At 41.3% G+C, this 25,332-nt stretch overlaps 1 long non-coding RNA gene across 1 annotated transcript in view; it reads left to right on the forward strand.

Moving 5' to 3' along the window:
* Positions 1–25,332, forward strand: part of LOC125112595 (uncharacterized) — a 187,505-nt gene that overhangs the window by 52,559 nt on the left and 109,614 nt on the right. The window contains exon 2 of the long non-coding RNA XR_007131193.1: positions 4,382–4,520. This is a non-coding gene — a long non-coding RNA (uncharacterized LOC125112595). The remainder of the gene's footprint in view (positions 1–4,381; positions 4,521–25,332) is intronic.

Here is a 25,332-nt window from a genome sequence, read left to right on the forward strand (position 1 = left end):
TGGAAGTAATACTGTGTCATTCCTACAGCTGGGTTTTAAGAGATCTGCAGCTTTTGTTTCCTCAAGCTTGAAATGCTCACTCTTGTAAAACCCAGGCAGTAAGAGGTGCAAGCCACGTGGAGGAGAACCGAGGTACTCTGGCAAATAGCCCCAGAGGAGCTACCAGACAGGCAGAACCAGCCGTGGAAGTCAATCAGCCCTTCCAGCCCAGTCAGGCCTTCCTTCAGTGAAGTACCCTGCTGAGCCCAGGCCACCCACAGAATCATGAGAGGCACGAAATGGTGGTTATTTTAAGCCACTGAATTTTCGAGTGATTTTTAAATGTGATAATGAATAAGTTAGGAATAATATCTCAGCATAATTTGACTTCTCATTTTTATTATGAATGAAGCTGAGCATCTTATCATCTTTCAGTTATTTTTAATGACTGTAGATGAGAAGCTTGAGCCACCACTGACCGGATGGCTACAAATTTCTCTCCTCTGCACTCTCCATCAGATATGCCTCAGTTATTTCTTGGGGTCCCCTAAAGAAAAGCTCCCACACAAGTCTGTGCCCAAATCTGTCACCAAACTGGCCTCCCCAGCTGTCCTTTGCTGCTTCATTCCTTTCCTCGTCTAATGGCTGTGAAATCCCACGAGGAGGTCTTGGTGTTGCTACTGCTATGTCCTTTTTTTTTTTTAAAAAAAATTATTTTACTTTTAAATGCTTATTTTTTAAAATTTATTATATTTTTCTATGCCACATCCATTCTTTTTTTATTGAAGTATAGTTGATTTACAGTGTTGTGCTAATATATATATTCTTTTTTTAAAGATTTTGATTTTTTTCCATTATATTTGTTTTAGTGTTCTGTCAGTTTTCTACTGTACAGCAAAGTGACCCAGTCACACACACACACACACACGCACGCACGCACACACACACATTCTTTCTCTCATACTATCTTCCATCGTGCTCTATCCCAAGAGATTGGATAGTGTTTCCTATGCTGTACGGTAGGACCTCATTGCTTATCCAGGCTGAAAAAACTGTAGGAGTTCCCATTGTGGCTCAGTGGTTAGCAAATCCGACTAGCATCTGACTAGCATCAATCCCTGGCCTCACTCAGTTAGTTAAGGGTCTGGTGTTGCTGTGAGCTCTGGGTGTGGGTCGCAGATGTGGCTTGGATCCCACATTGCTGTGGTGTATGCTGGCGGCTGCAGTTCTGATTGGACCCCTAGCCTGGGAACCTCTGTATGCCACAGTGCAGCCCTAAAAGACAAAAAGACGAAAAAAAAATGTATAATAGTTTGCCTCTACCAACCCCAAATTCCCAGTCCATCCCACGCCCTCCCCTGTGGCAACCACAGGTCTGTTCTCTATGTCTGTGCGTCTGTTTCTGTTTTGTAAGTAGGTTCATTTGCGCCAGGCCCTTTCTCATCCTACTCAGACCTGAGCTTTTTCCACCTTATGAAAGAAGATCTCCTTGCTTATCAATGGCTGAGAACATGGACTTGAAAGTCGTAGAAGAGGAGTCACTGAACAGTCTTAAAGCTCTGATTCCGCCAGCCTCCCGGGAGCATGTAGACTGCGCAGTGGATTCCAAAACGGCTCCTGGAAAGCTTGAGCTACCGATTCAGTGTTACCACGTGCGCGAGGGGTCATTTAAGGATGAGGGAGGGTCTTGACGCCAGTTAAATATTCGGTATTTCCTGCCTCTAACACTGCCTGTAAGTTCCAGCAACGTTTTCTGCATTTCAGTTTTTGCTCTATCCTGTAAGGTCGTCTAGGCTTTGTTCTGTCACAGCGGCCCCTCTTTCAGCGCCTGTGATAGACATTCAGCTCCCACCGACGTAAACACGAGAGACATTTATTGGCTCCGGGATCGGGACGGTCCCTGCGTGGTGAGATTCAAGGGCCAGAAAGCGCTGTCAGGGCTCTGCTTGTTTTCACCTCTCAGTTTTGCTTTTAGCTTTTGGCTGCTTTCCCAGGCGGCCTCCCATGAGGCACAAAGAAAGGACTGAGGGCTGGAGTTTTGCCTTGAGGAACGCATCTCCTGTCCTCCTGCTGGGGTCACATGACCGTCCATGAAGCAAATACTGTGGCTGGAGCGGGGGAGCGGGTGAAACACTCCTGCTGGCCCTGGATTATGAGCCCACGATGCAACTTGGGGCAGGGGAAGGGTAATATCCACCCCAACCCCATGGAGTTGACATTAAGTCGTCTGGGTGATTCCAGCATTGGGGGGTCATGGGGCCCAGGTGACCCGGCACCAAGTAGACAGACAAGGGGTGTCCCCTGTGTGTGTGCGTATCCAGTCAATCCCCATTCTACTGAGTGTGCTAAAGCCTCATACCTAGCTAAGGCTTTTACCCTGGTGTGGATAAGATTTCCCAATTAAAGCTTTAGAAGGCAGAGCTCCCTTTGTGGCTCAGTGAAAACGAATCTGACGAGCATCCATGAGGACACAGGTTTGATCTCTGGCCTTGCTCAGTGGGTTAAGGATCTGGCCTTGCCGTGAGCTGTGGTGTAAGCCAGCAGCTACAGCTCTGATTTGACCCCTAGCCTGGGAACCTCCATATGCCGCAGGGGTGGCCCTAAAAAATAAATAAATAAATAAAGACTTGTCTAGAGTTTTTTTTTTTTTTTTTTTTTAAAGGCTTTAGAAGGCCATTCTATTACCAGTTCAGATTTAGGGTGCTGTGTGCCTCTGGGTGGGGCAAGGCAGGAAGATGATACAAGCTGGTGGATAGCTGGGAGCCCTGGGGCTCTCAAAGGTGCATTCTGCGTTCGGCAACACGGTTTCACAACACCCCTCACCTAACCACCAGCAGCAGCCCTGGTTACCACTCTCCCCTGCCCTGAGAGGTTAAGCTTAGCACTGAAATTGCAACCTTTATGTAAAGTGAAATTCACTCATCGTGAGTGTTGGTCTCCTGCGACTTGACAAGTGCATGTAATCATGTAATAGCCACCCTAATCGAGGTATGGAATATCCCCAGCACCCCCAAATGTTCCCTCCTTCTCCCTCTCAAGTCAACATTTCCCCTCCACATCTGGCTTCCAGCTATTTCTGACCTGCCTTATTCCTGCTTATTCCTGATAAGCATTGTACTGCATGGCTCTACTCCTTTTTCATGGATTCACCAATTGTTCGTCAGCTGGATTGTTTTCAAACTTTGACTAATATGAATAAAGTTGCTATGAATAGTCGTTTACAACTCTTTGCACAAGACCTGTGTTTTCATTCCTCTCACATAAGAAGTTAGGAGTGGAATTGTTGAATTGGGAGCTAAGTATATATTTAATTTTATAAGCTACTGTCAAACTGCTTTTCATAGTAGCTATACTATTTTGCATCCCCACAGGTAACATATGAGAATTATACTTGCTCCATATCTTTGCCAACACTTGGTATTATTAGACGTCTTAATTTTAGCCATTCTAGTGGGTGTGTATTGGTTATTCATTGTGGTTTTAATTTTCATTTCCTTAATTAGTCCTAGGGAAATTAGTCTTCATGACTAATGATGTGAACATATTTTAGTGGCTTATTGGCTATACATATTTTTTTTTAATCTTTTTAGGGCTACGCCTGCAGCATATGGACGTTCCCAGGCTAGGGGTCGATTCAGAGTTGCAGCTGTTGCCTCCACCACAGCCACAGCAACACAAGATCTGAGTGGCATTTATTGCACAGCTTGTGGCAAGGCAGATCCTTAACTCAGGGATCAGACCCACATCCTCGTGGATACTAGTCAGGTGCTTAATCCACTGAGCCACAACAGGAACTCCAGCTATGTGTCTTCTTTGGTGAAGTGTCTGCCCAAATCTTTTGTCCCTTTTTAAATCAGGTCTTTTGCCTTTATTATTAAGAGAGTTTGTATATAATCCCACATTACTCTTTCAACCGATGGGACATAAGTCTTTCAATTGATCTGTGCCATTTAGATTCAACATTAAGTAACGGAAAGCTGATCGATTACATATTCCTAGGACTCAGATGAAGAAAAAACTTACTCTTCTCTGTCTTCATAATTCCACATGGATACCACTTCCTTAGAATCATCTTTCTGCCTTGCCCCCACTCCTTCCCCAGGAGGAGAGAAAGCTGTCTGATCGGTGAGTTGGGCAGAAGTTGTGAGCATGGGCAGTTAAATCCCTTGCCGCTCTGGGGTTTGCTTTGTGCAGTTGTGGCATCATAGCCTGTGGTTTTCCAGCCACTGCCTGTGGCCGGGAGGCTTTGTTCCATTCAGAAGGTTCTAACAAGCCTGTCTGGTCCTCACCAAGTTTTACCAAAAGTCAGTTTGCAGTGAAGTAATCATGAGAGGGACAATCCCAATATCTTTGTCATATATTATTATGCAGTAAAGGAATGACAATCCTATCATATTCACAGGTCCCAGCTACACTCAAGGGAAGGAAGGGTGGGAAGACCAGAGAACAGAAATCTTGGAACCATCTTAGAATTCTACCTACCTCGGAACTTCATGCCAGGAGAATATGAAACTATCCGAATCCAGGACAAGAAGACACAGGTAAAGGGATGTCCCTGGGGTAATTCAAGTGCAAATGCCTTTAAAGACCTTAAGGCACCAGTTCAATAACACCCCCTCCCCCACCGGAGTGACTTAAGGATCCAGCGTTGCTGCCACTATGGCGTAGGTTGCAGCTCAGGTTTGGATTTGATTCCTGGCCCAGGAACTTCCATATGCCACGGGTGCAGCTGAAAATAAATAAGCAAACAGGTAGGTAGGTGGATAGACAGGTAGAGAGAGAGAGAGATACCTTAAGGAGAATTAGATTCTACTTCGACCACTGGTTTTGAAAATTCCCTGAAACTTAAATATCAAAACAGTAACCGAAGACTTCTTTTAGAACTTAATTTTCCAATTTAGTCACGATGTCATATATACCTCCAGAAAGCCATGAACTACCTGTCACATTTTTTTTGTCCTGTTTCCCAAGAGTTCTCATATCCATTTGCCCCTTTGCCCTACCACTCTTGTATGTATATATTTCTATTCGTCGTTTCTGCTTCATAAAACTCATACTATTTTCCCCAGAATTCCGAAATCCATTTTTGCCCCAAACAATTCAAGATGGATGATTTCTGAGAGTCCATGTGTTCAGCCCAGAACTTGGCAGGTCTCTAGGAAACAGGTTATGAAACACTGCTGAAGTCCAAACCAAAAACCCAGTTTTCTTCCAGAATGATGACTCACAATCTGGCTCACTGTGGGCACCTGCTGACCAGAATTTCTCAGATGCAAGTTTCCAGGCAGGTTACCGCCAGGTGTCTGTCAGCTTTATTAAAAGGTGTCCTGGTCATGTCTTTAGAAGTGACCACACATCTCAGTTTTCTCACACACAAAAAATATCCATTTATGCCTGCTGTCCTAGTAAAATGATTCATTATGCATTCTTTCACCGTCGAAAGTGTCTCAATTTGCACAATAAATTATATGATGATTTCTATGATGAATCACAGAATACTTTCTAAATTGCCACAGAACGTTCACACACACCCATGAAAATAGCATTTCGGGCTATTTGTTGGTCAATTCAAACACAGTTTGAGTTGCAAAAATTCAACTTATTTCGCAAGGATTAAATCAGCATTCCATAGCTTGCTGTCTTCCATCATGCATTCCATGGGTTTTACTCATACTTAATTTACAGCTTTTTAATTAAAAAATTACAAGCCTCCTAATAAATATTTCTGTGAATCCAAATTAAGATCATCAAGTAATGTATTTTGAAACCAAAGCATGCATCAATAGTGCATGTTAATAGCGCTCCATTCTCCAATTCACAAGACCAGCAACGTTATACTATGGTGTGGGATTCTAAAGACAATTAGGGATCAAAAGAGGATTCAGAGAAAGCAAGAGAGAGAGAATAAGAGACTGATGAAGTCAGTTCATGTGTCTCTCTGGGTCAAAGGACATGTGCCTACCAAGGTCAAAGAAGATGGTGGGCCCAAGGCTTGGACCCAGGTGAGCAAGAGGTGGTACCATTTCAAACACCTGCCATAGTAGGCCACTCAAGCAGCCCAAATCAGGTAAAAAATCAGGGACAGAGGCTGTAGGAATATCATGGACATCAAGGCAAGTCAAGTGCAATCTAATAGCTAAAGGATCCTTTTGTTCAAGTTGTACTCATTTATTTCCCTCCCACCCTGGGAGAAGACTATTCCTGATTGTTTTAGGATAAAATACGTGCTGGAGGACATTAAGGGATGATAGATGACCTAGTGTAGGGTCAGGGACCAGACACCGTTTTTACCTGAGACAGCGCCTGGGAATAATTTTATCTCTTGAGTATATTTTTAACAAATATTCGCGTGCCCGTTGTGTCCCAGCCGCTGTGTTAAGCGTCGGATGTAAACGGGGGAGGAAGAGAGAAAAGAATTGTAATGTTGACACCAAAGGTCCAGTTGCTGCTCTGAAGGGACTTATAGCCTCGTCCTCTAATTTTAGGTTCCATTCTGCTGCTCTGCGCCTTTCACATGTGTCCTGTGTTAATTGGACAAACCGGATACCCTTCTTCAGGTCTATCCATTCACTTAATTATTTAGCAAGAATTTTTGGAGCAGCAGATACGTTTTGGTCGTTGTACTTGGTGCTGGGGCCAATGCTGGCTTCTCTTTCCTTGTAAGCTAAATCCCTAAAATATGCTTTGAAGCACATTCTGAATATAAGCACAATGTTATATGATTTGGTGAAAACGTTCATTTCCAAGAGCTCTTTCTTCCTAAAGAGCTCCAGACAATTACACATTCATCGCTTTCCTTAAGTGCTATCAGTTACATAGCCGCCACATAGTATTTCAACATGAGGTTAATTGCTGCTAAAGAAAAGTTTATGATTAGTCCAGACAGGTATTTTTCTTCATTTTCTAATACCATAAATCCATTAAATTCCTATCCATCTTGTCATCCTCTCCTTGAAGAGTTGGTTATATGACCTGCAATACTAGTTCAGTTTCGTGATTCTAATTGTGATTGGCAGAGAGCTTTCAGAGTTGCCATAAATTTTGCCACAGGCAGAGAGGGATTTTGTACCAACCCAGTTCCATTGTGAAATCAGAATTTTTAACTGTCTTATTACTGGTGAACAGTCTCCCTTGGAAGAAAGAACCATGGCATCCTCCTGATTTAATAATTGCAGTAATTTGCTTTGGAGGAGAAAGTTTGAAGTAGCTTCGAGACAGGTGGCTTTTCTTTGCATTGTTTGTCACTAAAGCATGCCACTGCCTTTGACACCATACCTGCAATTATTCTGCATCCTTGGATTGTTTTTAGCACTGTTTTCATAGCCCACAGATAATCCTGGGATATGGAAGAAATGATAGCGCCCTTATCAGTGGAAGTGGACCACACATTTTCCTCTGCTCTATTTTTGTCTTTCTGGGGAAAAAAAAAAGAAGGCAAATTTCAGGGACTCCCCAGTGTATGTGTATACGCGTGTGTGTGTGTGTGTGTGTGTGTGTACACAAGTAGCCCTTATGCCCATGATACATGTATTCCTCCTTGAAATTTCAGTTGTTGACATGCTGGAAAAATTGGGTACGTAAATTATTTCTGCCCCCAGGCACTTTAACTTGAACGGCCAGCACTTATTCACTGGTCACCATAGGTCTCCCTGTCCTTGGCAGCATTACAGGGGTAATATTTTTTAACATGGTTGAACAGCTCTTGGAAATTTCTCCAATGTATTAAGCATGAACAATCCTTTCTTCAACATCAGGCTTGCGTGTCTTCTCTCCACATTTATTTCTCTACAACAAACATATTTATTGAGGCCATTATGGGAAAAATCTCCCTCTCCATAAATGTTTGTCTTCCCCTTTGTCCCTTTTATAGGATCATGAAGAAATGATGGAGGGTCTCGTGGGATGGTTGTATGTGCGGGTTTGACGGGGAACTCCTTTCACTGGACTGTCTTATATAAAAAGCCAGGCAGTAGGTTCGGGGAGTTTGCTTAGGAGTGAGACATGGGCTAACTAACAAAATAGATGATAAACAGAACTCATGATGCAATAAAAGGGGGGGAGCTATTCTCTGTACTGGCATTTGCAACTGATTTCATTGACCACACCCATGGCTGTTACTAAAATGCATCTAGGATCTAGTGTTTTAACTGATCATCCTCTGGCCAAACAGCTATCAAAGAGCAGTCGAAATTGTGGAATTCGGATAAACGAATGCTTGGATATTTAGCTCCTTTCTTAAAATGTTTATGATTGTGTGCCTAGCCGATGGAAAAGTAATCAAGTTTTCTGACAGTCATCAAGAAGAGTTCTCTCTTGACAATATCATCAAGATGACCTGATGTGTCTGTTGTCATAGCTTCATGGTTCATAACTAAAGTAAAATTCAGGATGTATTTGGATCCTGTTGGTGCAAATGGCTGTCATTTAAGATTCAGTGGGATCAAGGTTGACAGCTGGATAATACAAGGATTTGTTTTCTACTGTGCCCTTATAGAAGGAATGGAGAGAGCTAGAGTTTATAACCCTTCCAGCCAATCCCTGCTTTCATTCTGGCAAGTCTGGAATCTATTTCTCTCTAGAGCACGTGTTTACTGGTAGCCAGAGGCATAAAGCAGCGAGTAATCATCCCTGTCCTGTATTCCATGGCAACGCTTCACACGATTCCCAATTAGTCTGTTGGGGAGCTGGACTAGAGAACAAAAATACATCCTCATGGTTGGGATTTACCAGGTGAATTTGGGGCATACTTCCCCCTCCAACACTCACGTTTACAATCCCATTCCATCGGGCTCAGCTAGGAAGCAGACAGTCTGAGTGTGTTTCTTGGGGGATGTTTCTCAGAAAGCCAGTGACCTGACTAACCCTCCTGTTGGCAGCCTCTGTGAAAGCCATGGAGACCAAGTGACCCACTTCTGTCTTCGAAACAAGGCTGAGGGACAGCAGGAACAATGATCAATCCTGGGGTCCAGCTGTGGCCGCTGCCTCAGGGGCAGGTCTATTTCCAGGGAAATTTGGGAGGTTCTATTTTTAATCTTCTCACCTTTAATGTATAATTACCCTGTTGCATTCGAAGGCATGAGATCAGATTCTAAGCCCTAAAGAGAGCCTCTCTAGTTTATTATATTTCAAAACAGGCTGAGCTTGGGTGTGTGTCCTGCCGAGGGTACTCTTTGTTTTCTACGGCTGACAGTCACCATGAGAGTTATTTGGGCAGAAGATTTATGAGTACATTTTGTTTATCTTTTCACTTTTTAATAAAAAAATTATTAAATGTTGGATAGGTGACATGCCCAGACTTTAAGTCTACAGTACAATTCGATGCCCTGTGACAAATTATGCATCCGTATAACCCATCGCCAGATCAAGATAGAGAACATTTCCCACAGCCCAGAAAATCCTCTTGTGCTCCCTTCCGATTTGTTCCCCCCCATCAGCAACCACTCACAGTTGCCAGTACGTACAGATGACCTTTGCCTGTTCTTGAGCTTCATAGAAATGCCATCAAACAGTACACACGCTCATGTCTGCCCTTTTTTGCTCAACACACCGTTTTAGAGATTTATGTTGTGCTGTCTATATCAGTAGTTCATGCTTTCTTATGACGAAGGTGAGTTGCATTCTATGAACGTAATACAATTTGTTTGTTCACTCTCCTATCATTGGACATTCTGTTTGTTGATGGTATTTGCCTGTTGTAGAGAAGGCTCCTGCATCTCTCCTTGTAGAAGTCCTTTTGCGGGCGTTATGTTTTCATTTATCTTTTCTTCTGTGTCTTTTAAACTTTTAGAATTAACTTGTCAATTTCTACTAAAAAAAAATATCCAATGGGATTTTGATTGGTTTTGCATGGTATGGACATGGAATCCCTAAGATCAGTTTGCCAAGAATTGATATTTTAACGATATTGATTCTTCCAAGTTATGCATATATTTTCCTCCATTTATTAAAGGCTTTCTTAATTCCTCTCAGTTACGTGTTGTAGCTTCACCTGGAAAGGTACTACAGGTATCCTATCAAAAATTACTTCCACATACACTTTCTAATGCTACTCCTGACGGAAATGTAAAATTTCGTTTTCCGGTGGTTTGCTGTTGGTGTATAGAAATGCCACTGCTTTTTGTATGTTGACTTTATATACTACAGCTTTGCTGAATTCATTATTAATTAATAAGATTGTTTTCAGGGGGCAGATTCTTAGAACTTTCTATATATCTGATTATATTGTTTGCAAATAAAGAGTGTTTAACTGTTTTAGTTTTATTTGTTTATTTATTCAGTCTTTTTAGGGTGGTACACACAGTATATGGAAGTTCTCAGGCTAGGGGTTGAATTAGAGCTGCAGCTGTCGGCCTACGGATCTGAGCTGCGTCTATAAGAGATTCTTTCGTTGTTTCTGCTTTTAGGGAGACCAAGTTTTTGATATTTCACTATTCTACACAGTTAACAAAAGGTTTTTCGCAGATGCCCTTTACCAGACTGAGAAAATGCCCTTCTATTTTTAGATTTGCTTGGGTTTTTTTGGATTGTTTTAAATCATGAATGTGTGTTTAATTTTGTCAAATGTTTTATTTCTGCCTCTGTCGAGATGGTCAGATAGAGTACATATTGTCCCTTTTCTTCTTATTGATGGGCTAAATTACACTGGTTGATTTCCAAATGTTAAACCAATTTTGTATTTCTGGAATAAATCCCAGGTGGTTATTTTTTATAATTTTTTCATGTAACGCTGGGTTCAATTTGCTAGTAAATTGCTGAAGACTTTTTTGTGTATGTTCATGAGAAATATTGACCTGTAATTTTCTTTGCATATAATTTCTTTGTCAGATTGGGTGCAGAGTTATACTGACCTGGTAAAATGTCTTAGGGAGTGTCCCCTTCTCTGTTTTCCCAAAACATTTCTATACGCATTATTTCCTTCTTAAATGTTAGAGATTGTTTCGCAAGTGAAACAATCTGGGCTTAGAGTTTCATTTGTGGGCAGAGTCCTTATTCCACATTCAACTTCTTTCATCGATATTAGTCGATTCAGAATTTGGTAAGTCGTGGTTTTTCTTTTTTCTTTTTCTTTTTTTTTGTCTTTTTTGCCATTTCTTGGGCCGCTCTTGCGGCATATGGAGGTTCCCAGGCTAGGGGTCGAATCGGAGCTGGAGCCGCCAGCCTACGCCAGAGCCACAGCAACGCGGGATCCGAGCCACATCCGCGACCTACACCACAGCTCACGGGCAACACCGGATCGTTAACCCACTGAGCGAGGGCAGCGATCGAACCCGCAACCTCATGGTTCCTAGTCGGATTTGTTAACCACTGCGCCATGACGGAAACTCCAGTTGTGGTTTTTCAAGGAGTTTTCCCATTTTATTCAAAGTGTAGAATTTATTGGCATTGCATTATTTATAATATTGTTGTCATGATTTTAATAACTGTAAGACATAAATAAGTGTATATGTAAAATCTCTTTTGTTTCTGATATTGGGATTTGTTTTTTTTCTCTTTTATTCTCGATCAGTCTTGCTATGTGTTTATCAATTTAATTATCTTTTTAATGGCCATTTTTTACATCATTTTGATGGTTGTTTAGTATTTCATCTTTTTCCAGCATCATGGCTGTTATTTACTTTCTTTATTTCCTTTGGCTTTAGTTTTTTTCTATCATTGTAATGTGGAAGCTTAGTTTATTAATTACATACTTCTTTTATGTGAGAAGCATTTAAAGCTATACATTTTCTTCTAGTCACTGCTTTAGCTAAATCCTCTATATATAAATTGTGGTAAAACAGATATTGTATAAATTTATCACCTTAATTATCCTTAGGTGTGCAGTTCAGTGGTGTTAAGTACATTTACATTTTTGTGTAACCCATCACCAAGACTCTATTTGTCTCACAAAACTGAAACTTTATACTCTTTAGATAGCTGTCCCTTCCCCACTTTTTCAGCTTCTGGCAATATCATCCTACTTTCTGTCTATAATCTCACTACTCTAGGTACCTCCTATACGTGGCATTATACAGTGTTTATCTTTTTGTTACTGGCTTATTTCACTTAGCATGACATTCTCAACGTTTATCCACATCATAGCATGTTTCAAAATCTCCTTCCTCTTTAAGGCTGAATAATATTCCATTGTACTTATAGACCATGTCTGAAGTTGGCCTGACTGATGATTCTATATCATCAGTCCCTGGATATTTGATAGTGGTATATTTTATCAAATATTCAGGGACCAATGGAATTATCTTGATTTTTTTTTTTCTTTTTAAGGCCACACCTTCAACATATGGAATTTCACAGGCTAGAGGTCGAATCGGAACTGCAGTTGAGGATGATGCCACAGCTATGGTAACCCTGACTCCGAGTCACATCTGCAGCCTATACCACACTTTACGGCAATGCCATATCCTTAACCCACTGGGCAAGGCCAGGGATTGGAGCTGCATCCTCACGGACACTATGCTGGGTTCTTAACTCACTGAGCCACAATGGGAACTCCATTTTATCTTGATTCGAATGGTAATTACATGGTATACAATGAAATAAAAATTCAGTGAATTGCATACTTAGGATTAATATATGTTACCTACTTTTTATATTTAAACTTTACCAATAAAATGATCAAAAATTGATATGATTTTAACTGCTGGGTTCCCCTCAGTGGAAATGAATGATTTTCCAGTATGAAGTTATGTTTTTAACTATGGAGTGGCTCAGTGGAAATGAATCTGACTAGCATCCATGAGGATGCAGGCTCAATCCCTGGCCTCGCTCACTGGGTTAAGGATCCGGTGTTGCCGTGAGCTGTGGTGTAGGTCACAGATGTGGCTCAGATCTGGCATTGCTGTGGCTGTGGAGGAGGCCAACGGCTACACCTCTGATTTGACCCCTAGCCTCGGAACCTTCATGCGCTGTGAGTATGGCCCTAAAAAAAAAAATTGATATGATTTTAACTGCAATCTTGTCACCAAAAAATGTCCTATTCTCCCTGGTCATTCAGGCTGGTGTAATTCCATCCAAGCAGAGTTTTTCATATAATTCTGTGCCCACAGCTCACCCTTAGACTGAGAATTCAAAAGCCACCTTGAGCTTGGAGAAAAGCCATCTATTATCAGAAGCTAGTTGCTTGGCAATGGGTTATTACTATTTTTTTTAATTTTGTTGGAATGTAGTTGACTTATGATGTATTAATTTCAGGTGTACGGTAAAGTGAATCAGTTATACCTAGTGATTGAGTAGATTTCCCTGTGCTTTGCGGTAGGTTCTTTTTAGTTACCTACTTACGCAGTAGTGTGTATATGTTATACCTATCCTTCTAATTCCTCTCTTTCCCCCCATGTTTTCCCCTATGTAACCGTAAGATTGGTTTTGAAATTGATGAGTTTGTTTCTGTTTTACAAATTATTCTGTATCATTTTTATTAGATTCCACATATGAGTGACATCATATGGTATTTGTCTTTCTCTGCCTGGCATACTTCTTTCATTATGATAAATCTCTATCCATCCATGTTGCTGCTAATGACATTATTTCATTCTTTTCTTATGGCTGAATAATATTCCATTGTATATATGTACCACATCTTCTTTTTTTTTTTTTGTCTTTTCTAGGTCTGCACCTGCAGCATATGGAGGTTCCCGGGCTAGGGGTCGAATTGGAGCTGTAGCCGCTGGCCTACACCACAGCCATAGCAACGCCAGATCCTAGCTGTGTCTGTGACTTACACCACAGCTCACGGCAACGCTGGGTCCTTAACCCACTGAACGAAGCCAGGGATCAAACCCACAACCTCATGGTTCCTAGTTAGATTCATTAACCACTGAGCCACAACAGGAACTCCTACATCTTCTTTATCCAATCCTCTGTTGATATTTAGGTTGCTTCCATGTCTTGGCTATTATAAATGCAATGAACATTGGGGTGTATGTATCTTTTCCAATTATGATTTTCTCTGGATAGATGCCCAGGAGCGGGATTGCTGGTTTTTAGATTGCAGTAATGCCATAGACTGAACACCTATTGAAGGGAAATACAGACTTTCTTATCACTACTATTCTTGCTAAAATCCCTTCTAAAAGTATCTATCACCATGCTTAGAATAAAGCCCAACCTCCCATCATGACCAAGAAACCAAATAAGCCCTGACCCCACCTTCCTCTTCAATTTCATCTCCTGCCACCCCCATCGTTCCTCTTGTTAAGCCTGCTCCAGCCACATAGCCCTCACTTCTGCATCTTGAACTTTTCAGTTCTGTTCCAATGACAGAGTCTTCGCCCTCAATTGATCTCCTCCTCCGAACATTTTTCTGCAGATCCCCTTATGACTGCCTTCTTTTCAATAGCATCGAACTGAAATGTCAGCTCTAGTCTCTTAGCGAGGTCTCCCCCAGAAAACCTAAGCAAACTTCTCCACTCCCACATAATCCTATCTCTATTAATACCCTATTTTATCTTCTTCAATAAATGGACACATAAAGCTATTGGTTATTCATATGATTTTTGGAAGAGTCTATCTCTCCCTTGGCATACAAGCTGCTTAAGGGCAGAGGCTTTGTCTGACTCAGTGCCCTTATCCCAGGTACTAGTGTTTAGAACCTAGTAGTACTCAATACATGTCTTCACTGGTGTTGTGGACTGGTTTGTCGTGAATAACCATCGTCACCACCAGTGAGTGCGTTCCAACTAAAACTTCTCGTGAAGAGCTAATCCTAACTGCCAAGTACCTGCAGGATGGTCGAGAGAACAACTGGAGAATCTATAGTCCATGCCAAAATGGTATGGTTACTGAAAAGTGGTGCCTCGCTGTGCCAGGTCATTCCCATCCAGTTTGTTACAATTCCCTAGCTATTTAGCATTAGCATCTCAATTTGCATATGGGGGGCACTGCGGGGGTGGGGGGGGAGGGAGGAAGTAAGGGGAGCAAAACCAGGTCATTCACGCGAATGTTACCTTCAGCCACGATTAACCTCTCCACCTGTGTACCTGTTTCCGGTGTTAGAGCTCTCGATTGTGTCCTCATACTCATAGCTTTTTATTTAATGTTAAGCATATCTACAGCAGGAGAGCTGCTGGATTAAGAAATTGTACCAGCCATAGTGGCATACTGTGCCCAGAAATCAACCTTCCCCAAGACACTTTAGGTTTTGAAATTAAACCAGATTGTGTCCTTTCACTAGCTATTTGGTCCATATTTCTGCCCAGTGTTCTCAACAGGGACTGTGTTATAATGACTCAGTTTTCGGGGTGTGGTGAGGGAAGGGGGGCTTGCAGTGGATAGCAGAGAAATTCTCTCTTTATATGTGAATATATCATCATTGGCAGAATGATCCCACAATGTAAATTGTTCATAACTTTCCTTTGAAACCAAAGAATTGGAGGCAGAGGAGGCAGAAGAATTGTCGGGTTATCCTGTCTCAGCCAGCACTAATAAAAAAGTTTTTCTTTATGCTCCTGATATGAGGACAAAAGGTCAAATTAATGAAGCTCGGAATCAAACGACAGCCTTTTCAAGATGTGTCTTCACATTCCACTAGTGAAGTGAGGAAATCCTGAGGTGGATCCTGTTTCTTGCCGAAGTGTAGCTGACAATCCCATGATGTTAAACAGTGACAAAATTAAAAACAAACAAACAAACAAACAAACACAGCTATTTTCAGGTATGCCAGGCAGGACAAACCGGTGACTTATTTGAAATGCTAGTTGAATTATTTGGAATGCCATCCTTTCTCTGGTTTTCCTTTCAGTTCCCATTCTTTAGCGTACATTTTCATGGCTCAATTACCAGGCCAATTATACTTTTCTCTTTTTATTTGTTCTTTTTTACTGCCACCCGGGACAGGGGAAAAAAAAAAAAAAGAACATCGGTGTCATCTCGTTTATGGAAGGCTTTCAACATTACTGCTTAGAATGCTCTTCAGCAAGCCGACTTGCCAATGACATACTATAAAAACAGCTTTTCAGATTAGAATCTTCAGGCAGTGGAGATATTTCTCACTAATGGAAATATACAAATGTGAGCTGACTCTGAGTGAGGGATCCGAGGTCTCCTTCAGGAGTGAGCCTCACAGCCATTGTTTCTTTTTTAAGCTTTGTATCATTGGCTTGGAGAACGGAGGACGCTCCTGGACATTATATAAAAGCAATTAAAAATGTAAAATGACATAGGTTCTTAACATAGTTAAAAATAACAGTTCAAGAATCAGAGGGTTTTTTTTTTTATACTTTTAATGTCTGATTTAGATTGCAGATTTGCAATATGGTTAATCATATTGAATTTGTTCTGAAAGAGACCTGGAATTTCTCTCTCTCTCTCTCTCTATATATATATATATTATTAAACGTGTGTGCGTGTGTCTATATACACATATATACATATATACACACATATATATACATACACACATATATATATCACTGAGTTGACTAGCATATGTATTTATATATATTTATTTATCCATATATATATTTACTTATATATAATAATAATATAATTTATATATTTATTTATATTATATTTATCCTTGTGAATTCAGTGATCCTGGACAAATATAGCATGAGCGAAATAGGTTTCGAAGAAGCAGTAAGGTCTGATTTCTCGTAGAGAAGAATGAAGCACCCACAGGACCGGGGACCATGTCTCCAAACTGCTGTGCCAAGAATCATTAACCACATGATATCATTCATGCAGATCCAAAATGTAGGACGAATGAACCTGTCTACACAACAGAAACAGACTCAGAGACGTCGAGCACAGACTTGTGGTTGCCAAAAGGGAAGGGGAGGGAAGGGGAAGGAGGGGGAGTTTGGAGTTGACAGATGCAGACTATTCCATTTGGCATGGATAAGCAGTGAGATCCTACTGTACAGCACAGGGAACTATATCCAATCTCCTGGATAGAATATGATGGAAGATAGTGTGAGAGAAAGAATGTGTGTATAGGTATGACTGGGTCCCTCTGCTCTACAGCAGAAATTGGCACAACACTGTAAATCAATGATACTTTAATAAAAAAAATAAAAGAGAAAAAGAAGCTGGAACACAACCCCCAAAGTGATACAGAAACTCCGTTTAGTGGCCCAAGGCCCCAGGGTGAGAGTTGGGGATGGCTGCTGCAGCTTGTCGGCATGCAAAGACCCAGAGGCTCACCCTTGGTAAATCAGACACCATTCAAAAGGCAGTGGTCCAGGAGTTCCCGTCGTGGCTCAGTGGTAACGAACCCGGCCAGTATCCATGAGGATGTGGATTTGATGTCTGGCCCCGCTCAATGGGTTAAAAATCCGGTGTTGCTGTGAGCTGTGGGGTAGGCTGCAGATGTGGCTCAGATCCCACATTGCTGTGGCTGTGGTGTAGGCTGGCAGCTATAGCTCTGATTTGACCTCTAGGCTGGGAACTTCCAATGTGCAGGAGATTCGGCTCTAAAAAGCAAAAAAAAAAAAAAAAAAAGGCAGTGGTCCAACTCTAGACTCCAGAGCACACCCAAGAAAGAACATCAGCATTAGAACAACATCTGTCTTACAGACGACTTTCAAAAATCACAATCAAAGCGATAAACGCTTCCTGCACGGAACAGAAGGCCCAATGGAATATGGGTTATCAAGGCCCGTTTCGACCATCGCATCCTCATATTTTTTTAGTAATTATCTGCTTGTGTCTGTCTCTCTAATTATGTCTCATGAATCTTAGATCACAAAGTCCTTCAGGAACTGACTTTGTGTATTCAGTTCATGGTACAGTAGCCCACACTTTGTCCGTGTGGCACACAGATCAGTATCTCTCCTCCAAAAACTGTTTTCCTTTTCTTTGGCTAAGTACATGGCCGTTACCTGTGAGTAGTTTGGCAGCACTCTAAGTGATACGTGACTATGCCTTAACTTAGTACTTTGGTCTCAAGGCAGGAAAACCAAGACCCATCCATGCTATTATAAACAAATGACATAAACCAAATCTGCCACATTTCCAATGATTTGGATCAATATGGTGGCACTGTAAAACCAGGCTAGCCACGATCACTTTATGAATATATTCAAAGACTTATTTTCCAGAAACTTGAATAAGTATTGAAATTCAGATTCTCAATTACCTGGTTTTCTGAGATGATTTTCCGGGAAGTAGACAATATCCTTAAAAGGGTTATAATGTAAAATATGGGGATTTTAATGATACACTCTTATGAGTAAAAAGGTGCTTTTCTCTTATGAAAAATTACAGTAGGGTGTGTTACCTGCAGGCAACGTGTTTTCTAGTCCTTTCCCCCTTTATTGCTTCTGCTCCTGTTTTTTTATGCACCTTATTTTTCCTTCCAGAAATACATTCTAGTTCATATTCTTTCTTTTAAAAATTCTATTCCATATTCATTTTGGGTAGTAAAAATATTCTGGTCTAGGAAGTGCATATTTGTCAGCATAAATCACATTTGATTTTTCCATTTGTTCTGAGAGTCTTCTAGACCTTGAGTAGATATAATGGTTCTTGTAATGAAATCAGCTTGTTTGAAAATTGGACAAGTAGTTTGCAAACCAGCAGAAAACTTTCCAAGTATAGAAAAAAATCTGATGCAAGGACCGAAATAAATGATGACATTAATGTGAAAGTCTATTTTTCTTCAGTCAAAACAATTAACTTAATTAACAAACACTTACTGAGTTGACATAGTGAGTTCAAAAATAATGACAATAATAAAAAAAGCTTTTTTTAGTTTCAAATCAATGATATTAATTTAATTGGTTCTGAACCCATTATTTCTGTACTCAATACTTTTCAAAAATTAACTTCATCATTTTAAGTCATAAATAGATCTTCTGTGTTTTTAAGCAATAAATAAAGCTTCTGTACTTTGATAGGTCATGTCTCTTAATTTGCAAGTGAGCCGTTCGCTTTTGATTATAGCTCATACACAGGTTAAAGTATATTGAAACAAATCATATTACAGTGAAATCTCCCTCTCAGGTCAGAGACATTTAATTCTTATTCTCCCCTATTTCAAATAGTATTTGATGAAGCAAAATTCTAATATAAGGGGAGTTCTGTCGTGGCGCAGTGGTTAACGAATCCGACTAGGAACCATGAGGTTGTGGGTTCGATCCCTGGCCTCGCTCAGTGGGTTGAGGATCCGGCGTTGCCATGAGCTGTGGTATAGGTCACAGATGTGGCTCAGATCTGGCATTGCTGTGGCTGTGGCATAGGCCGGTGGCTACAGCTCCGATTAGACCCCTAGCCCAGGACTCTCCACATGCCGAGGGAGTGGCCCTAGAAAAGGCAAAAAGACCAAAAAAAAAAAAAAAATTCTAATATAAGGGAAACTTGACTGATATTTTAAGAAGTTTGAAAAAGGGACTTACTTGCATTTATTTATAGTCTTTTTCGGAGAGCTATAGTAAGAATGGTTCTTGAGATAAAGACATAGTATATATATATAGAAAAGAATACAATAAAACCAAACATCTAAAAATACAAAATGGGTTGTGATTTATATAGATCAAATATAGATAAAAGATCAAACGCCTATTTAGTTGTTTCTTTTCTTTTCTTTTCCTTTCCTTTCCTTTCCTTTCCTTTCCTTTCCTTTCCTTCCTTTCCTTTCCTTTCCTTTCCTTTCCTTTCCTTTCCTTTCCTTTCCTTTCCTTTCCTTTCCTTTCCTTTCCTTTCTTTTTATGGCTGCTCCTACGGCATATGGAGGTTTCTGGGCTGGGGTCAAATTAGAGCCGCAGCCGAGACCTACACCATAGCCGTGGCAACACTGGATTGGGCCACATCTGTGACCTAGGCTGCAGTTTGAGGCAATGCAGGATCCTTAAACCACTGAGTGAGGCCAGAGATCAAAGCTGCATCCTCATGGAGACTAGTCGCATCCTTAACCCTAATCCATGATGGAAATTCCCTAGTTTTTCATTTTTATTCAGATACTATTTTGTGAAGAAATGGGCATGCCAGTAACGTTTTGAATGGATGACTATTCGTGAGATCTGCAACCGTCTTGAATCACCGGTCAGTGATTCTAGGACCCTAACCCTCCTGGAGATATTCCCTCTCTTTAGTGAGAAGAGTCTTGAATGATTAGAATGCTCCAGCCCTTTTCTAAGTTAAGAGCGACTCATTTGATCGCAGATACTAACCTTCACAATGTGAGATCACCCAAGACTTTTTTATAGTTAGTTCCTTGACCAGATATCCCCTGGTGTGGACGATGTAAGTTCTTAATTGATAACAAGATGAAATATAGTTTGTTGTTTATTACAAGATGATTTAGTAAGACAGACAAGTACAGGCAATAATACAAGATGAATTTTGTCAATAGACCTACATATTTTACTAACATATCACAATGAGGGAGGTTGGAGAAGTACCTATTCCACAATTCCATTTTATCCAAGAAAGGGGAGAGAAGGGTATTAGTTGGAGACATGTTAGAAAGCTTGAGGAGACTGAGAGAGCTTTGGAGAATCTCTGATGGAAATAAGAGAAAAACCTGTTCAATTCCAAAAATTTTTTGATATGTTTTGAGCTCACCTAATATTGGAAGATCATAAATTTAGATGCAGTACTGAAAATCCATAAATATTTAAATACGCTTGGATATTTAAATATTTAATATATGCTTGGATATTGTAGGTACCAGGGATTTAGCCAAATTCTCATGGAGTTTGCCTTCTGGAGAGATAATGTTTATTTGATTCTCTGTGGTATAAGAATAAAGAAAGCTGCTTGCTTAGTGGCTTTGGATTGAGGAATTTGAAGAATATGTATGGAAGAAAGGCAGGGGTTTAGTTTATTTCCATTGCAAAACATATTTATTTAGCAGCTATAATACCCCAGCCGCTCTGGCAGGTGTTAGAGAATGAAGGATTAAAAAGTAGGGTCTCCCTTCCAAGAGTACTTGCAGTTTTCTGGGAAGGACAGAAATGTTAGCAGATCTTGTCACTAGCACATGGTCAGTGCTGTGGTAGCCATGAGACCAGTGTGTGCAAGGGTGAAGGTCCTTAGCTCAATCCAGGCAAGGCCTGGGGGGCAGTGTCATGGGATGAAATCTAGGTAAGAGGATGCCTGGGTCAAGTCTTAAGACAGAATGGCAAGGCTCAAAGACACAAACCAACCTCGTGTGATGTCTGCAGAGAACTGTAAGCTAATTGAAGTTGACACTCTTCCTGCACAGAGAATGAGGTAGGCAGTGCCTGGTGATGAGGCTGGAGGAGGAGTCAGGACACCACACAGATACTTGGTGGTGAGCGCCAATAAGGAAAGAGACCAGATGACCAATTGTGCAGTCTAAGCTGGGTAGCAAAGGGGGTGAAGCCAGGAGGACTCTGCTAGATTGGAAAACAACTAGGAAGTCAAAGGATTGGTCTCTCTCTCTGGGGTAGAAGAAAAGGAGCAGTGAGGGAGCTGCAAGGAAAACTACACAGTCGCCTAAAAGTGAGATCTTTGGGTTTAAGAAGACTGCCATTGGGAGTTGCCGTCGTGGCGCAGTGGTTAACGAATCCGAGGAGGAACCATGAGGTGGCGGGTTTGATCCCTGCCCTTGCTCAGTGGGTTAACGATCCGGCGTTGCCGTGAGCTGTGGTGTAGGTTGCAGACGCGGCTCGGATCCCATGTTGCTGTGGCTCTGGCGTAGGCCGGTGGCTACAGCTCCGATTCAACCCCTAGCCTGGGGCCTGGGAACCTCCATATGCCGTGGGAGCGGCCCAAGAAATAGCAACAACAACAACAACAACACCAAAAAAAAAAAAAAAAAAAGAAGACTGCCATGGAGTTGCTCTAGAAGAAGAGAAGGACCAGGAACTGGAAGTGAGGATCATTGAAGCTGAGGAAGCCCAAGAACTCATCCATTGGCCTGCCCACTTGCACACCTGTTGTAATGACTAAGAATGGTGTCAGGAGCGGAAATACAGAGGAACACCTTGTGCTGGATTCCAAACTAGTAAAAGAAACAACTGCCTGGAAATCAGTTGATTGTACTTAGGAGGCTTCTGAGTTGATTGGCTTAACTAGATGCCTCAGGCCTTAAAAGCCTAGGACTTTGTGTGAGAGTTTTTGTGCAGAGCACAGGACCCCAATGCATCCCAGCTGTTGGAACCCCGCTGGGTACCTCCTACTCACCAGAGAAGGGTACATGCCCAAAGCTCTATCAGACACCTGTGTTAAGGATTTCATACTCTCAGTCTTACTGGATGTTAGCTCAGTGGCACGGCCATCAGAAGCATAAATGAATTCTTTAAGCTCGCAGAGTCCACCAGCGCGTGACCCAGGACCAGAATGAAAAGATCTTGCCTCTATTCTGTTACACTAGACTTCACTGCCTTTTTTTAAATTTAGATTTCTCATTCACACAACGTTTTCTCGATAATATAGTATTCCTTTTAATACGAAGTTACTGGTGAAAAGTGTCTGAGAATTATAATTAAGCAACTTAATGAACAGTCCAATAAATGGAAGCACTCTTTTGTCCCCTGCACTTTCCTGGGGGTCTCACCCTCATGTCACAATGCAGAGAAGGCTCCTGGCCCTCAAACGTTATGACGAATCTGGCCCATGCATTCGCAGTTTCTTATTTAGATGCAGCCTGATTTTTCCCCCTTAAATTCGATATAGGTTGTCATAATACCTTCAGCCGATGGAAACATTTTGCTCAGTGTAGGACTGACCTCTATGTCCAAAACCAGTTCTTCAGAACTGAACACCTGGAGCCAAAGTTCAATCCGCTGGAAGTTTCTAAACATTGACCATTTCTCCTCATATAGGTAACCATTGATTCTTAATTTGAATTTGAATACTTTGCTAGCCTCTAATTACGTATTCTCTCTTCTCAGTCTTCCCCGAAAGAGTCTGTTCCCTTAGTGAGGGAAGCCTCTGAGAACCACCTTGACTTTGATCTCTCAGGGAGCTGCCCTGGCACTCTGGCTTGCGGTTGTGACTGGCAGGGACTCAGCTATTTCTTTATAGGGTTTCCCTGTTATGTTATTGTTCTTATGGAAGGCCCTGTTTACTTTTAGCATTTCAGGAAAGAGTCATCATTAGATAATGCTTCTATCAGTGCTGAGTAATTTCTCTTCTGACATAGATTTGCCTTGTGTGACTGCTATATAACACTGGCCTCTCTCCTGCTGGTTAACTTTATAATTCCACGTGCCTGTATTTTTGCAAAATCTTACTGCCAACATTATCGGATTTCATCCTTAAAACATCCTTTTGAAGCCAAACTGATGCTTTTCTCCCTGTTTTGCAGATGAGGAAATAGTTACACACTGAGATGAGATAATTTTCTCCAGGCTTACAGACAGCATGGGCAGAACTGGGCTAAAAACTGAATTTTCATTTTAGAGAAGTAGAACAGGCAAGGGACTAGTTCTCCTATTTTATACAACAGAGGTAAAAATTCAGTTCACATGATTTTCTAGTATAAAGTTTGGGTGATTTTAAAACTGATTTTGGTCCGTTATCTTGTTGAGCCCTTCAGGACCAATGAAAAATTGAAATGTAGATTTTTTTTTCAAAAACTGTTTACAATTTTGAATCCAAGAGAGAAAATGTATTTTCATAGGCTTATCTTTGTACTTAGTAAAATGAAACATCTTTAATTTTTTTATCTAAAAGGAAATGGAGGCAAAAAGATTTTGCAGCCTCTGTGTATCAGGTGACTTCTTTTTGGTAGTAAACATCTATTAAGGGGCCATAAAAATTCAGCAATGCTCACATTCACTTTTTAAAGGTGATGTTTAGATTTTTGGTGGTTGTGATCAAGATGGCAGCATAGAAGGACATGAAGCTCACCTCCCCCCCACAAACACACATCCAAAAATACATCTACTTGTGGGACAGTTCTCACAGAATACCTACTGAACACTGGCAGAAGACCTCAGACCTCCGAAAGGACAGGAAGAATCTCTATGAAACTGGATAGGACAAAAGAAAAAGGGAGGGAAAAGAGAGTAAAAAATCCAGAGGGAAGCAGCACCCCTGGGAGGGAGTTGTGAAAGAGGGAAGGCTCCTGCACCCTGGGGAGCCCTTCACCTGCAGGGAGACCAGCCAGGAAGGAGGGGGAGCTTCTGCCTCAGAGGTTTGCATAGCAGCCAGTTTGCAGGCTGGAGAGAGACCTGCACAGACAGTCTGTACAGCCACCCTGCAACTCCCCAGACAGACATGTGTCCCCTGGTCCAGGTGGGGACCGGGTGCTGAACATCAGGCTTCAGAGGTCAGACCCCAGGAGAGAGTAGCCTGAGGGGCATGGACTGTGGTGCTCCTGGGCTGAGGGTATACACGGAGAGAGTCCAGGCCTGGATAGAGATAAGTCGCCATTGTTGGAGGGCACACAGAGGTAAGGGAGGGGCCACCATAACAGCCTCTTTAACCTAACAGCAATCTCAGTCAACAGGGCACCACCTCCATGGGATCTGGGAGTAAGTACAGGCAGCTCCACAGAGCTCATGACAGCAGTGGCAGTGGTGGTGACAGCTGCTTGTGCTTATAAATCAGGGCCCTGAGGGCCCTCAGTGTCCTGGCATGGCAGTGGTGGCTGTTTGCACCTGTCCCCAGAGTCTGTAGTGGGAGTGGGGGTGGTAAGTACTTACACCCACTCTCAGGGACCCCAACATGGCAGTGAGGGTGGCACTAAAAGCAATACTAGACCCATCCTAAAAGAAATATTGCAAAGTCTTCTTTATATAGAAAAGAAGCAAGAAGCTATAGAAAAGAGAAATCGATTGGAAAGTAAAACACTTTAAAAAGCGAGTATACAGATTAAAAAAGAAAAATTTGTAAAAATTACGAAAGTGATGATAACCACTTTCAATGAACAGCAAAAGAATAAACATGAAAATGTAAAAGAGGACATCAAAATCATAAAATGTCAGGGAGGACAGTAGGAAAATATAGATTCTTTTTTTTAGGAATATATTTGAGTCTATATGACTATCAGTATAAAGCAAGTAGATAGAGGAAGGGTTTAACATTCTTGAAAAATAGGGTAAACAAAAGTCAAAAACATAATCCATTCACAAAACCAAAAAGAAGAGTACAGAAGTATAAAATAAAAGGGAATCATCAAACCACAAAAGAAAATGTGAAAAATAAACAAAGAAGAAACACAAAGCAACTAGAAAACAAGGTTTAAATGGCTATAAATATTTATCTGTCATTACCTTAAATGTTGATGGACTAAATGTTCCAAGAGTGGCAGATTGGATTGAAAAAATCCTACTATATGCTGCCTACAAGAGACCTACTTTAGGGCAAAGGACACACAGATTGAAAGTGAGGAGATGGGAAAAGATATTTCCTGCAAACAGAAATGACAAGAAAGTGGGGGAGATGGTCATAATATTCATGTCAGACGAAATAGACTAAAAAAAAGGCCAACAAGAAGAACACTAT

Source organism: Phacochoerus africanus, chromosome 12 (assembly GCF_016906955.1).
Source record: "Phacochoerus africanus isolate WHEZ1 chromosome 12, ROS_Pafr_v1, whole genome shotgun sequence".
Classification (NCBI taxonomy): domain Eukaryota; kingdom Metazoa; phylum Chordata; class Mammalia; order Artiodactyla; family Suidae; genus Phacochoerus; species Phacochoerus africanus.